Below are 13,889 nucleotides of genomic sequence, written 5' to 3'. Positions count from 1 at the left end.
TTTTTTTTTTCTTGTTTCGTTGTTTCCCTTTTCATAAAAGTCAATCACACTGAAAGTATTCAGAAAAATATAGCATCTTCTCTATTAGATAGATTATTACGTATATGAAAGTGGGAAACATAAGAACAGCCATACTGAGTCAGACCAAAGGTCTATCTAGCTCAATATCCTGTCTTCCAACAGTGGCCAGTGCCATGTGCCCCAGAGGGAATGAACAGAACAGGTCATCATCAAGTGATCCATCCCCTGTTGCCTATTCCCAGCTTCTAGCAAACAGAGGCTACGGACACCATCCCTGCCCATCCTGGCTAATAGCCATTGATGGGCCTATCCTCCATGAACATATCTAGTTCTTTTTTTAACCCTGTTATAGTCTTGGCCTTCATAACATCCTCTGGCAAGGAGTTGCACAGGTTGACTCTCTATTGTGTGAAAAAATGCTTCCTTTTGTTTATTTTAAACCTGCTGCCTATTAATTTTGTTTGGTGACTCCCTACTTCTGTTATGAGAAGGAGTAAATAACACTTCCTTATCTCTTTCTCCACACCAGTCTTGATTTTGTAGACCTCTATCATATCCCCCCTTAGCTGTCTCTTTTCCGAGCTGAAAAGTCCCAGTCTTATTAAACTCTGCTCATATGGAAGCCATTCCATACCCCTAATCATTTTTATGGCCCTTGTCTGAACTTTTTCCAATTCCAACATAGCTTTTTTTGAGATGTGGTGACCACATCTGCATGCAGTATTCAAGATGTGGGCGTACCGTGGATTTATATAGAGGCAATGTGATATTTTCTGTCTTATTGTCTATCTCTTTATTAACGATTCCCAACATTCTGTTAGCTTTTTGACTGCTGCTGCACATTGAGTGGATGTTTTCAGAGAACTGTCCACAATGACTCCAAGATCTCTTTCTTGAGTGGTAACAGCTAATTTAGACCCCATCATTTTATATGTATATTTGAGATGATGTTTTCCAATGTGCATTACTTCGCATTTATCAACACTGAATTTCATCTGCCATTTTGTTGCCGTCACCCAGTTTTGTAAGATCCTTTTGTAGCTCTTTGCAGTTTGCTTGGGCCTTAACTATCTTGAGTAGTTTTGAGTCATCTGCAAATTTTGCCACCTCACTGTTTACCCCCTTTTCCAGTTCATTTATGAATATGTTGAATAGGACTGGTCCTAATACAGACCCCTGGGGGACACCATTATTTACCTCTCTCCATTCTTAAAACTGACTCTTTATTCCTACCCTTTCCCCGCATCTTTTAACCAGTTACCAATCCGTGAGAGGACCTTCCCTTTTATCCCATGACAGTTTACTTTGCTTAAGAGCCTTTGGCAACAGACCTTGTCAAAGGCGTTCTGAAAATCTAAGTACACTATATTCACTGTATCCCCCTTGTTCATCTGCTTGGGGACCCCCTCAAAGAATTTTAGTAGATTGGTGAGGCATGATTTCCCTTTACAAAAACCACATTGACTCTTCCCCAACAAATTATGTTCATCTATGTGTCTGACAATTTTGTTCTTTACTATAGTTTCAACCCGTTTGCCCAGTACTCAAGTCAGGCTTACTGGCTGGGATCACCTTTGGAGCCCTTTTTAAAAATTGGCATCACATTAGCTATCCAATCATTTAGTACAGAAGCTGATTTAAATGATAGGTTACAAACTACAGCTAGTAGTTCTGCAATTTCACATTTGAGTTCCTTCAGAACTCTTGGGTGAATACCATCTGGTTCTGGTGACTTATTACTGTTTAGTGTATCAATTTGTTGACACTTCAATCTGGGACAGTTCCCCGGTTTTGTCACCTAAAAAGAATGGCTCAGCTTTGGGAATCTCCTTCACATTCTCAGACGTTAAGACCGATGCAAATAATTCATTTAGGTTCTCTGCAATAGCCTTATCGTCCTTAAGTGCTCCTTTAGCACCTCAATCGCCCAGTGATTGTTTAGCACACTTCCAGCTTCTGATGTACTTAAATTTTTTTTGCTATTATGTTTTGAGTCTTTGGCTAGCTGTTCTTCATATTCTTTTTTGGCATTCCTAATTATATGTTTACACTTCATTTGCCAGAGTTTATGCTCCTTTCTATTTTCCTCACTAGGATTTAACTTCCACTTTTTAAAGGATGCCTTTTTGCCTCTCACTGCTTCTGTTTTGTTGTTTAGCCACGGTGGCACTTTTTTGGTTATTAAATTATTTTTTTTTAATTTGGGATATACATTTAAGTTGAGCTTCTATTATGGTGTCTTTAAAAAGTTTCCATGCAGCTTGAAGGGATTTCACTTTTGGCACTGTACCTTTTAATTTCTGTTTGACTAACTTCCTCATTTTTGCGTAGTCCCCTTTCTGAAATGAAATGCTACTGTGTTGGGCTGCTGTGGTATTTTCCCCACCACCGGGATGTTAAATTTAATTATATTATGGTGGCTCTTAGCAAGTGGTCCAGCTGTATTCATCTCTTGGACCAGATACTGTGCTCCACTTAGGACTAAATCAAGAATTGCCTCTCCTCTTGTGGGTTCCAGGACTAGCTGCTCCAAGAAGCAGTCATTTAAGGTGTCAAGAAACTTTATCTCTGCATCCTATCCTGAGGAGATATGTACCCAGTCAATATGGGGATAGTTGAAATCCCCCATTATTATTGAGTTTTTTATTTTTTTAGCCTCTCTGATTTCCCTGAGTATTTCACAGTCACAATCACCATCCTGGTCAGGTCAGTAATATATCCCTACTGCTAGATTCTTATTATTAGAGCATGGAATTACTAGCCATAGAGATTCTATGGTACAGTTTAGTTCATTTAAGATTTTTACTTCATCTGATTCTACGCTTTCTTTCACATATAGTGCAACTCCCCCACCAGCACGACCTGTTCTGTCCTTCCAATATATTTTGTACCCTAGTATTATTGTGTCCTTTTCTGTAATACATTATAGCGTGTCAGGTAACTATCTCTGTAATCTATTGCCTTTCATTTAAGGATCTCAAAGTGCTTTATAAACATTTACAATGTTCACTAATGAAGCCTGTGAGTTCAATAAGTATCACTATCTTCTCTTAATATTCAGGTAAGCTGAGGCACTGAGAGGTGAAATTAGTTGCCCAAGGTCACTCAGGGCTTGTACACACTACCACTTACGTCAGCATAAGTTGTGTCACTCGGGTGTGAATAAGCCACTCCCTGAGCAACGTAAGTTACACCAACCTAAGCACGGGGTGGACAGGGCTATGTCGGCGGGAGAGCTTCTCCCACTGACATCGCTACCGCTGCTCACGGGGATGGTTTTATTATGCCAGTGAGAGAGCTCTCTCCTGTTGGCATAGAGCATCTTCACCAGATACACTACAGTGGCGCAGCTGCACTGATGTAGTGCTTCTAGTGTAGATTAGCCCTCAGTGAGTCTGGTAGAGTCAGGAATAACAGCCAGGATATCTGTGTCCTCTTCAAACTGCCGGACAACACTTACATGTCCGATAGAGCGGGCAGCATTAAAATTTTATCATGCTCTGATATAATACCACAGAAGTTGAAGCCCTCCTGTACATATAATGGGAAATGCCTCAAAAGCCATGCAGTAAATTTAACGACCGTGGGCAGTAAATATAGTTTTAAATATCACCATCTGTCTATAGAGAAGTATATATTGGAAAGGGCATGTTTGTCTCAAGTAGGCGGCTGCTTATTTCTGATCCTTTGATTTCAACATCAGTATCAGGAAAATATAATATCACTGTTACTGGGAGACACCCCTCCTCCCCACTCCAGTGAGTCCACCCCTTTCTCAAGAACTCCATTCTCCGAACGTCTTGCCCTGGAACTAAATGGAACTGGGATGGAAAGACCTTTGATTCTCCTCTGCTCCCACTCCCCCCTCCACACACACTAGATGGGGAAGCAGACCCCATAGTTATAGTCGCTGAAGTGCAGGAAAGTGTCACATACTCAGCATATAGGGACTTAATGCTCCTTTACAACTGATGAGTGGAGATACACTAATGTCCGAGAGAAAAAACAGCTGTTCACCTACCTGCTAATGAGAGGGAAAAGGCTGGGCTTTCTCTGCCACAGACAGAAGTGGGGGAGCAGAGGGTGGGAGAATGAAAAGCAATCTTTGAAAATAATTTCCACTGCCCCTCTCTCTCCCTCATGCACCCATCTCCGCAACATCTAGGCACCATACATCTAATTGGAAAAGCTTAATTTCTGTCCAAAAGGGGCATTCTGTGCAGCACCCCCTTGAACTCTAGAAGACATGCTGAAGACAGCATGGAGGGGAGCTGTCTCTCTTCCTTCATATGCTGGTTTTGGAGCAGGACTTTAATCTCCTTTTCACAAATATTGATATATAAATGTGCGTGTATGTGTGTGGAAGCTAATAACATGGATTTACATTGCCCCATATAATTCTCAATTGTCCCTTATCTACAGACCCTGGCTGTCCTCCCTTCCCTGGAGACCTGCTGTTCTTGACATTTTAGCATGGTAAATTATTTACATGTGAAACACTGAATCAGGAAGATCAGTTTTGAGAAGATGCTGCGTGTTCTCAAGGAAAGAAGCTCACATTTGTTCATGAATCAGGCTTTCTTATGTCCTTCGTTTAAAGCCTGTGTGATACCCTCCGTACCCTCTCCTATTGTGTGGCAGAGCTTCCTTTTACACATGTCTGTTTCATTTATAAATGGAAAGTTATTCTTGCTTGAATTTTATGAAGCTTGATCAATGTGTGGTGTGGAGGGGTTGATTTAGTTTGGTTTCCTTCTTGACTGTGGAGAGGGATTGAAATGGGAAGATTTCTTTGGGGGTGGGCAAATTCTGGTCCCTGCCCCACCCTGCAGCAGAGATTCCATTCTGGTCCCCGCTCATCCCTCACCCCCACCGGGACCCCAGATCTCCCTCAGCTGAGGAGTCTCCCCTCTCTTTGACCCACACGGTACACGAGTAGACGCTGCCAGGAATTCAGTTCTTGTCAGATTCCCCTGTGTTCCACTATACAGGAACAGACTCCCCATGTGCCAGGTTGCAACACTCACTGCACAGAGGGGCAGCTGGGTCAAATTTCAGTGGTGTTGCAACCACACAGATGAAGCAATGCTCCACACTGCAACAGCAGCAGCAGTACTAATTTAGTATGGGACCACTGCTTAAAAGCCCTGGTTCTCCTGGCTCTGCAGCCTTTGGAACTTTGAGCAAATGCAAAAACCTGGGTGGGGGGAGAAATGGGAGAAGAGGTGTGTGGTAGAGCTGCTGTTCAAGGAGTCAAGCTAGGGGACACCATTAGAATTAGTATCGGAGGGGTAGCCGTGTTAGTCTGGATCTGTAAGAAGCGACAAAGAGTCCTGTGGCACCTTATAGACTAATAGAAGTATTGGAGCATAAGCTTTTGTGGGTGAATACCCACTTCATTAGACGCATTAGAATTAGAAGAGCCTAAAATTCTAGATGATCTGGGGGCTGCTGTTTGGTCAAAGATTGACCCTGCTGCGTGAAAACATTGCCTGACATAGAGATTTGTCAACTTCTTTCAGTTTCGTCAGACTCTGGATATTGGGTTTGGAGAATGGGGCCCTGTCCGTGCTATGATGCAGTAGATAGAGCACTGAACTGTGAGTAAGGAGTCCTAGGAGCTATTTCTGGCTCTGCTACTGTCTCACTATGAACCCTTGGGCAAGTGACAAAAGCCAAACTTTCCAGAGTGGCCTCTGACTTTTGGGTGACTTGCTCAGCTTCGGATGCTTTGGGTCTAAATTCTGAGTTGTTGAGTCCTCCCAGCATCAGCTGAAGTCAATGGAAGCTATTGGTGCTCAGCACTTCTGAAGATTGGGCCCAAGGTGTCTCAAGTTGGGCCCTCAGAAATCTAGGCACCCAAAATCAGAGGATGCTCAGCTCCCCTCATTCTTTTTGTAACACAGTTATAACAACACAGGTCTGAGAAAACAAAATCCTTTTCCAGACTGATGGGGGCAATGGCGCTAGAATACCAGTTTCAACAGTACGCAGGACCTAGAAAGAAAACAAACACCTGCAAATATTCCCCCCAGGGGGACAAGGGAGGCTTTGAAGCAGGAGGTTATTAACATCACATGGTTCCTTGTCTCAGAAGTTCAACTTGGAGATATGTGAAAAATTCCACCTGGAATTGTAAAAGTTTGAAAACCAAAGGTTTGATTTGGAATGTTCCAAAATGGTCCAATTTTTTCAAAATACAGCTATATTTTCCTTATATTTTTATTAAAAAATAGGCTCATTTTGAGTGAAAATGTCTTTTGCTTGGAAATCATCCTGGTTTTGAGCAAAAGAAGCAAATTTGTTTTGAAATTTGAGATTATGAAACTGAAAATTCCTTGTGGATGATAATCAGATGTGTTTCCTCAGGAGCCTGGGAAATTTCCCATTTCCCATATTTTGGTGAGAAAAATAGCCATTTTATGGATATAGCATGAAAAATGAAATTTGTGTTATTGAATGGCCAGAAAAGTAAATGAAAAGGATCACTTAGAATTTGTGAGACAGAATTTTAATTCCTTTGGTGTAGCTTAAGAAACTATACAGTGGATCGATCATCTTGCCACTACATGCAACTAACTGCTGTTTATTGCAACCTGAGTTACTGCTGTCATGTAGAGAGAGACAGGCCCCAGAAGTTAAGGAAGAGAGAGAAACACTCTTGTATAAAGAGATGGGATTAGACTTTCCTCAGCAGGATTCTAAAAGGAGTGTCAGATTTGTAAATGGCTCCTATTGATTTTATATTTGCAATCTAAAAAAATTGGGTTTGATCATAAAATCCTTGGAGTGAAAAATATTTCCTCCCCCTTCTTCTGCCTTCTTCTGAGCTTTATGCAATGCTCACAGCTCATCATTTAACCAATGCAAAGTAACCAAAAACAGTGCAGCTGGTGTTTGAGATCCTTTTAGCCAGTCCCCGTAAAAAAAATTCCTTCAGGCAGTCCAGAGCCCTGGGAGAGTGTCAGTTTCTTTGATTGCTTATTGTAGCTATAGCACCGGAGATAAAAGTTTAATGCATTTTTATTTTCTCAGAGCTTTTAAGTATTCATCAGTGCTGAGCAGTGCATCTTCCTCCACATTATTATATGGAGATATACTATCTCATAGAACTGGAAGGGACCTTGAAAGGTCATCGAGTCCAGTCCCTTGCCTTCACAGCAGGACCAAGTACCATCGCTGACAGATTTTTGCCCCAGATTCCTAAATGGCCCCCTCCAGGATTGAACTCACAACCCTGGGTTTAGCAGGCCAATGCTCAAGAATGTGGTGGGTTAAGATTAACAGATACAGTATCAAGTGTTTGGTGGATGGGAAGTGTAGTGGCCATGTATAAAACCACCAATAAATAGAGGCAGTAGTAGTCATTCACAAATAAGAAGTTAATAGAACAGATGGCAGGTGAATAAAATCAGGACTGCCTCAAAGTTCACCATTGGAAGTTTGTTATTGTGGGCTACATGTACTGGTTCTTACGCGTGCTGGAAGGCATGCACTGTTTTGTTACTCTAGGGTTGCTCCCGAATGCTGGACTAACTGCTAGAACTAATTTCTTTTCTTTCCCTACCTCCGCCTGTTTTTGTTTTTAACTAAAACAAGAAAGAGAGGGTAGGTCAAGATTGGGGATCTCCTAACTTTAAACAGCTACATAAAGATTGCTCTAGTGCCTTTTGCTGTAACATTGTGGATTTCCCTTGTAGCTCCTAGGAAGATGCTTATTATGCTAATTTCCTTATTCCTCTCCCACCCTCCCAACCCCAATTCAGTTTAGTTGCTCAAGAGAGGTCAGGAGAGCGATGCCCTCTTGCTGACACACGGGTAATCCAATCTTCCACCCTGTTGGTCTGCCAGGTTGAATTCGAACTCATTTGATTGTAGTGCCGGGCTATTGTACCGACTCTGCCATCGGAGCTGGGAAGCTGATACACTTGAAGAGATGTTAATGAGGAAGAAAGTTAATTAGTTAATGTAAGAGGAAAAAAATAATCCCCAAAATTTTGCAATCCACGTTCTCTGTTTCTTCTGCAGCTTCCTGCAATAGTTAGCACAGGGCCTGCTCTGAGCTGTGCACGCAGCTTCCCCCCAAATAGAAACATGTGAGCAAATGCCAGCAGTAACTGAGAGGCTTAAGATGAGCACTCAGATCTGGGGTGGTAGGGACAGGTTGGGGCACGTAGGGGATTAACAGTGTGGTCCCCACCAGCCACATGGAAAATGCTAAAGAAAGTCCATACTGTCTTTTGGAACACCCTCTGCATTGGGACCTTCCTTTACAAGGGGTTGGAGTGGGGCATCTGTTGGCTGATGAGTCCAGGAAGCCAGAGCAGAGCTGCTGGGGGTGAGGAGCCAGTGCGGACGTACAGGATCTCTGTGAATGTCGAAGGGCCTCCAGCAACACCACCTAAATCTGCGCAGATCTGGGGAGATTTGCATAGTTTGGGGGATAAACCCTTTGTTCTTTTGTGTGGGATGGAGGAGAACCCCACCTCAGTGAGAAGAATTTACCCTGCTTCAGGGTGGTGTGATGGAGCCCAGTGTTATTAATGGAACTATCTGTATTTGTTATGTACCCATCACTGAGGTATCCAGGTACTGCTAAACCAGTCCCTGCATGTCCAAACAAATGAAACATGAATTTCCCAAAACAACCAAACCTCCAGTGAGATATTGGATCTGATTCTGATCTCACTTAGAAGCAGTGTAAATCAGGGGCACTTACACTGGTGTAAATCAGGTCCACTGTATCTTGAGACATCGAGTGCATAACTCTCCACCAGCACCTATTCATCCCTGAGTAGGAGGCATTTGGGTTCTAGAAAATCCCCAAAGAAACTAACAGGGTGTGGAGTAAACCATCAAGCCTCAGGAATGAATCATATACTGATGTATGTATTGCTGGTATAGAACGTGTCTGCCAAGCTCTGGGTGCTTTACAAAGACTATAATACAACATTTAATCCTAAAATAAATCACATTTACCCTTCTGACTTGACAGATGAACATGGAGGAGGAGGACAGAGTTAACAGCTGCTTCAGGACCTTCCCAGGGGGTGGCATATACCCTTCATTCAGCTCCTTGCTTTAATGACTCCTCACTCATACACTCTAGCTGAATGGAGACCATTTGTATTTTATATTCTTATGGTTTGAGGGGAGGGAGAGGGAGTGAGGTGAAGAAGAAAGGATCCAAAGTCTATGGCAATCGATGGAAGATCCCTATTAACTCCAGGGGGTGCTGGATTAGGCCTTAAGAAAAGAGAAGGCAGTGATGAAGGAGAGAGGGAAAGGGGAGGAGAAGAAATAGCAAGGGAAGACAGTGAGACACACAGAGGTAAATAATAACGTGCGTGGGTGATATTTGTTCAGCAGCGTTCCCCTTCCCATAGTTGCCAGCAGTTCTGCGTTCTTGCTGCAGAAATCAAGCCCCTGCCCCTGTTTCCCCCACAAACACCACCTGTTTTAGTGCAGTGAATTGTCAGATGGGCTGGGGAGGGACCAAACACTAGGAACAGCTGGGATAAGGACCATCAAGGTCAGAAGGCAATAAGAGCTTATCAATTATTTGAGAGGACAGAGTCAATAAAAGGATCTTTTCAATATAAATATCAGCTGTATTGGCTGTGATGGGACTCAGAGGAGTGAGTTGTTCACACCAGACTAAACTCCAGCAGCCCTGGAAGATAAATTTTGTTTGAAGGAAGCCTTCACAGTATTACTTCGGTAGCAGCTACCTTTTCCTTGCTTGCCCCAGCCCAGTGACGGGTCTGTGGTCTGAACTGCCACCCCGCCATAGGCACCATCACACCCACATAATTTCTTGTGCACCCAAACACTTGTCCTCACATGCATGCAGTCACACAGGGTCACTGTTACTCACATCCTCTGGCACATTCCAATGCAAGTGTTCTTGCACAAATGTACAACGCATCCACATGCACTCGCCTCATACAGAAATATTCACTTGCACACATATGCTCTTGTATGCTGGCACAACTCTACTCCATACAAATGCTCACTAACATACATTCAAAGTGAATCCACATTCACATACAGGCATGTTCATACCCACATCTTCCCAAGGTTGCTGACACTGCTTCAGCTGCAAGCCTGTTAGTAACCATGGCAAAAATTCCCCCAAATTCCCTGCTGTAGAAGAAGTTTGAGAATAGAGAATGCAGCTGGATATTAGCTCTTGGCATGTTTTAGAGATCTGTAAGGTGGCCATTAACAAGAGGCCTGCTTAGGAATTTGAGTTTCTCAAAGGTTTTCTGTTTGCCTTTGCACTCTGGAACTTGGCACTTTAATGGTAGCTGTGTCATGTAAAAAACAACACCCTGATGTGAATATTCATCTCATCAGGTTTCTGACCACCAGCTCCTAGATTTTTTTTAAAATTAAATAGTCTGTGTCACAAGGCTCAGGATGAATTAAAGAGACAGTACCAAGACAGTCTGGGATTTAATTTGATTATTTGCCCCTTTATCTATTTGCAAAGTCCAGGTATTTCTTTATATGTGTGTATTTTTAATAAATGCTTCAATGCCTTTTAAAAAAAAAAATCAGTGGCAGTCACCCAGTACTCGAACAACCCTACAAAACGAACCAGTGCGCACATCTTAATGTTCATGAGCAGCCCCACGATCATAAAACTGTGTGTCGAGCTTAGTGCTCATGAGCCAGCCTATCTGTTTCAGTAAGGAAGCAGATTTCAGTTTCAGGCTTCCAGGGAGTTACTAATGAGCAGTTGCTCAAGGAAGCTGCCTTGAGCTTTGTGAGTTCTGAGGCCCAATAATACATTCTTTGTGCACTGAAGTTAATAGAAGAATTAGGTGCACAGGGAATGCAGGACTGGGCATGTGGTAAGTTGGAGAACTGACTAACACCTAGAAGCAGGGAATCAAATGCATGGACATGATATAGCTGTAAGACTCAACATTTTTCTACTTCCTTGCATGGTGAAAATGTTTCTTTATTCTGTATTTGTCTCTGTGATGCAGAAACCACGGACAGTAGATATACTATTACAGTAAAGTAAATATTTGCTGTGTAATAATTGCCATGTTCATGGCTTACAGATGCTATAATTAGGGTTCAGTAAAGGTTTCCATTATTACCTCTGCTTTTATCTGATCACGTCTTTCTCAAAATCCTCTTTTTAGTCTGAAATGGTTTTGCTTAGTCTTTTCCAAAAGATGGATTTATCATTTCAGCAAAATAGGTTCAGCCATGCAAGAGGGTGAAGTTTGATGGAGAACTGCATGCAATATGCTTAGGAGGAAGCGTACTTGCCCAGATTCTGAGCTGAATCTGAATTGTGTTCAGTGAGACGTGGATTGCAAGGGAGAACAAAGGCATTTGAACACCACCCTAACAGATCTTGGATTCTCGGTCTGGCTGCAGACTAGAACCAAAATGGAACCAGACTGCAGGCATTTACAATTAAAAGGTTGTAGAGGAGTTTTTAAACTAAGCGCTGGGGAAAGGCCGACAGATGCAACGGAGCACATGGTTCGGATAGACACATCCCTTAGGGGAGGATTTATTAAAGGGGATACTCTGTATCAGGGTTCGGTAACCTTTGGCATGCAGCTTGCCAGTGTAAGCACCCTGGCGGCCCTGGCCAGTTTGTTTACCTGCCGCGTCCGCAGGTTCGGCCGATCGTGGCTCCTGCTGGCCACGGTTCGCTGTTTCTCACTGGCTGGAAAGCGGCGCGGGCTGAGGAATGTACTGGCCGCCGCTTCCCACCGCCCCCATTGGCCTTGAGCGGTGAACCGCGGCCAGTGGGAGCCGCAATCGGCTGAACCTGCGGATGCGGCAGGTAAACAAACTGGCCCGGCCTGCAAGGGTGCTTACCCTGGTGAGCCACACGCCAAAGGTTGCCGATCCCTGCTCTATATCCTAGTAAAGAGGAGAGGATAGAAGTTCATAAAGTACAGGTAGGAACTGAAGAGACACAGTCAAATGAAAAAGAGTGGCATAGTACGTCGTGCTGGTGGGGGAGAGGCACTATATGTGAAAGAAAGCATAGAGTCATATAATAAAAATATTAAATGAATCAAACAATACTGTAGAATCTCTATGGAAAGAAATTCCATGCTTGAATAATAAGAGTATATCAGCAGGAATATACTAGTGACCAGGATGGTGATGGTGACTGTGAAGTGCCCAGGGAAATTAGAGAGGAAACGGAAAACTCAATAATAATGGGGGATTTCAACTATTCCTATATTGACTGGGCACATGTCACCTCAGATGGGATGCAGAGATAAAAATTCTAAACCCTTAATGCCTGCTTCTTGGAGCAGCTAGTCATGGAACCCACAAGGGGAGTGGCAATTCTTAGTTTAGTCCTAAGTGGAGCACAGAACCTGGTCCAAAAGGTGAACCAATCAATAATAGCAACCATAAAGTAATTATATTTAACATCCTTGTGGGGGGGGGGGGAATATCAAAGAAACCCACCACAGTAGCATTTAACTTCAAAAAGGGGAATTTCACAAAAATGAGGAGGCTAGTTAAACAGAAATGAAAAGGAACAGTGACAAGAGTGAAATGCCTGCAAGCTACATGGAAACTTTTTAAAAAACACTGTAAGAAGCTCAAACTATACGTATACCCTATATGTATACCCCAAATAAAAAATAAAACAATAAAAGGACCAAAAAATGCCACCATGGCTAAACAACAGAGAAAAAGAGGCAGTCAGAGGCAAAAAGGCATCTTTTAAAAATTGGAAGTTAAATCCTACTGAGGAAAATAGAAAGGAACATAAACTCTGGCGAGTCATGGATAAAAGTGTGATTAGGTAGGCCAAAAAAGTATTTGAAGAGCAACTACCAAAAGACAAATACGGACAGCAATTTTTTTAAAGTACATCAGATGCTGGAAGCCTACCAAACAGTCAGTGGGGCCACTGGGCAATCAAGGTGCTATTGGACTACTTAAGGAAGCTAAGACCGTTGCGGAGAAGCTAACTGCATTCTCTGCATCAGGCTTCACCTCAGTGGATGTGAGGGAGATTCCCACATGGAGCTATTCTTTTCAGATGGCAGATCTGAGGAACTGTCCTAGACTGAGGTGTCCATGAATGAGGTTTTGGAACAAATTGATAAACTAAACAGTAATAAGTCACCAGGATCAGATGGTATTCACCCAAGAGTTCTGAAGGAACTCAGATCTGAAATTGCAGAACTACTAACTGTGGTATGTAACCTGTTGCTTAAATCAGCTTCTGTACCAGATGACTGGTGGATAGCAAATGTAGTGCTGATTTTTAAAAAAGGCTCCAGAGGCGATCCTGGCAATTACAGGCCAGTGGGCCTAACTTTAGTACCAGGCAAATTAGTTGAAACTATAGTAAAGTGCAGAATTATCAGAGACACAGATGAACATGATATTATTGGGGAAGAGTCAACATGGTTTTTGTAAAGGGAAATCATGCTTTACCAATCTATTAGGTATTGAGGGGGTCAACAAACATTGACAATGGTGATCCAGAGGATATAGTATACCTGGACTTTCAGAAAGCCTTTGAGAAGATCCCTGACCAAAGGCTTCTAAGCAAAGTAGTCAGTCATGGGATGAGCAGGAAGGTCCTCTCATGGGTCAGTAACTGGTAAAATGATAGGAAACAAAGGGTCCGAAGAAATGGTCAATTTTCACAGTGGAGAGGGGTAATTAGTGGGGTCCCTCATGGGACCAGTGCTGTTCTATATATTCATAAATGATCTGGAACAAGAGGTAAACAGTGAGGTGGCAAAGTTTGCAGATGATATTAAATTACTCAAGATAGTTAAGTCCAAAGCTGACTGTGAAGAGTTACAGAGGGATCTCAAAATCTGGGTGACTGGGCAACAAAATGGCAGATG

General features: G+C 42.8%; 1 protein-coding gene across 4 annotated transcripts in view; it reads left to right on the top strand.

Annotated features, from left to right (window-relative positions):
• The window catches only part of CPEB4 (cytoplasmic polyadenylation element binding protein 4), a 205,063-nt gene that overhangs the window by 17,862 nt on the left and 173,312 nt on the right, over positions 1-13,889 (top strand). Inside the window, exon 2 of one of the 4 annotated variants that reach the window (XM_039484364.1) lies at positions 5,544-5,621. The exons of the other annotated variants lie outside the window; for them this stretch is intronic. The gene's annotated coding sequence lies outside the window, so the exon portion shown is untranslated. The remainder of the gene's footprint in view (positions 1-5,543; positions 5,622-13,889) is intronic. 4 annotated transcript variants of the gene reach the window in all.

Source organism: Mauremys reevesii, linkage group 8 (assembly GCF_016161935.1).
Source record: "Mauremys reevesii isolate NIE-2019 linkage group 8, ASM1616193v1, whole genome shotgun sequence".
In the NCBI taxonomy this organism is placed as follows: domain Eukaryota; kingdom Metazoa; phylum Chordata; order Testudines; family Geoemydidae; genus Mauremys; species Mauremys reevesii.
Note: the sequence above shows the minus strand (reverse complement) of the source record. Positions and strands in the feature narration are given on the sequence as shown.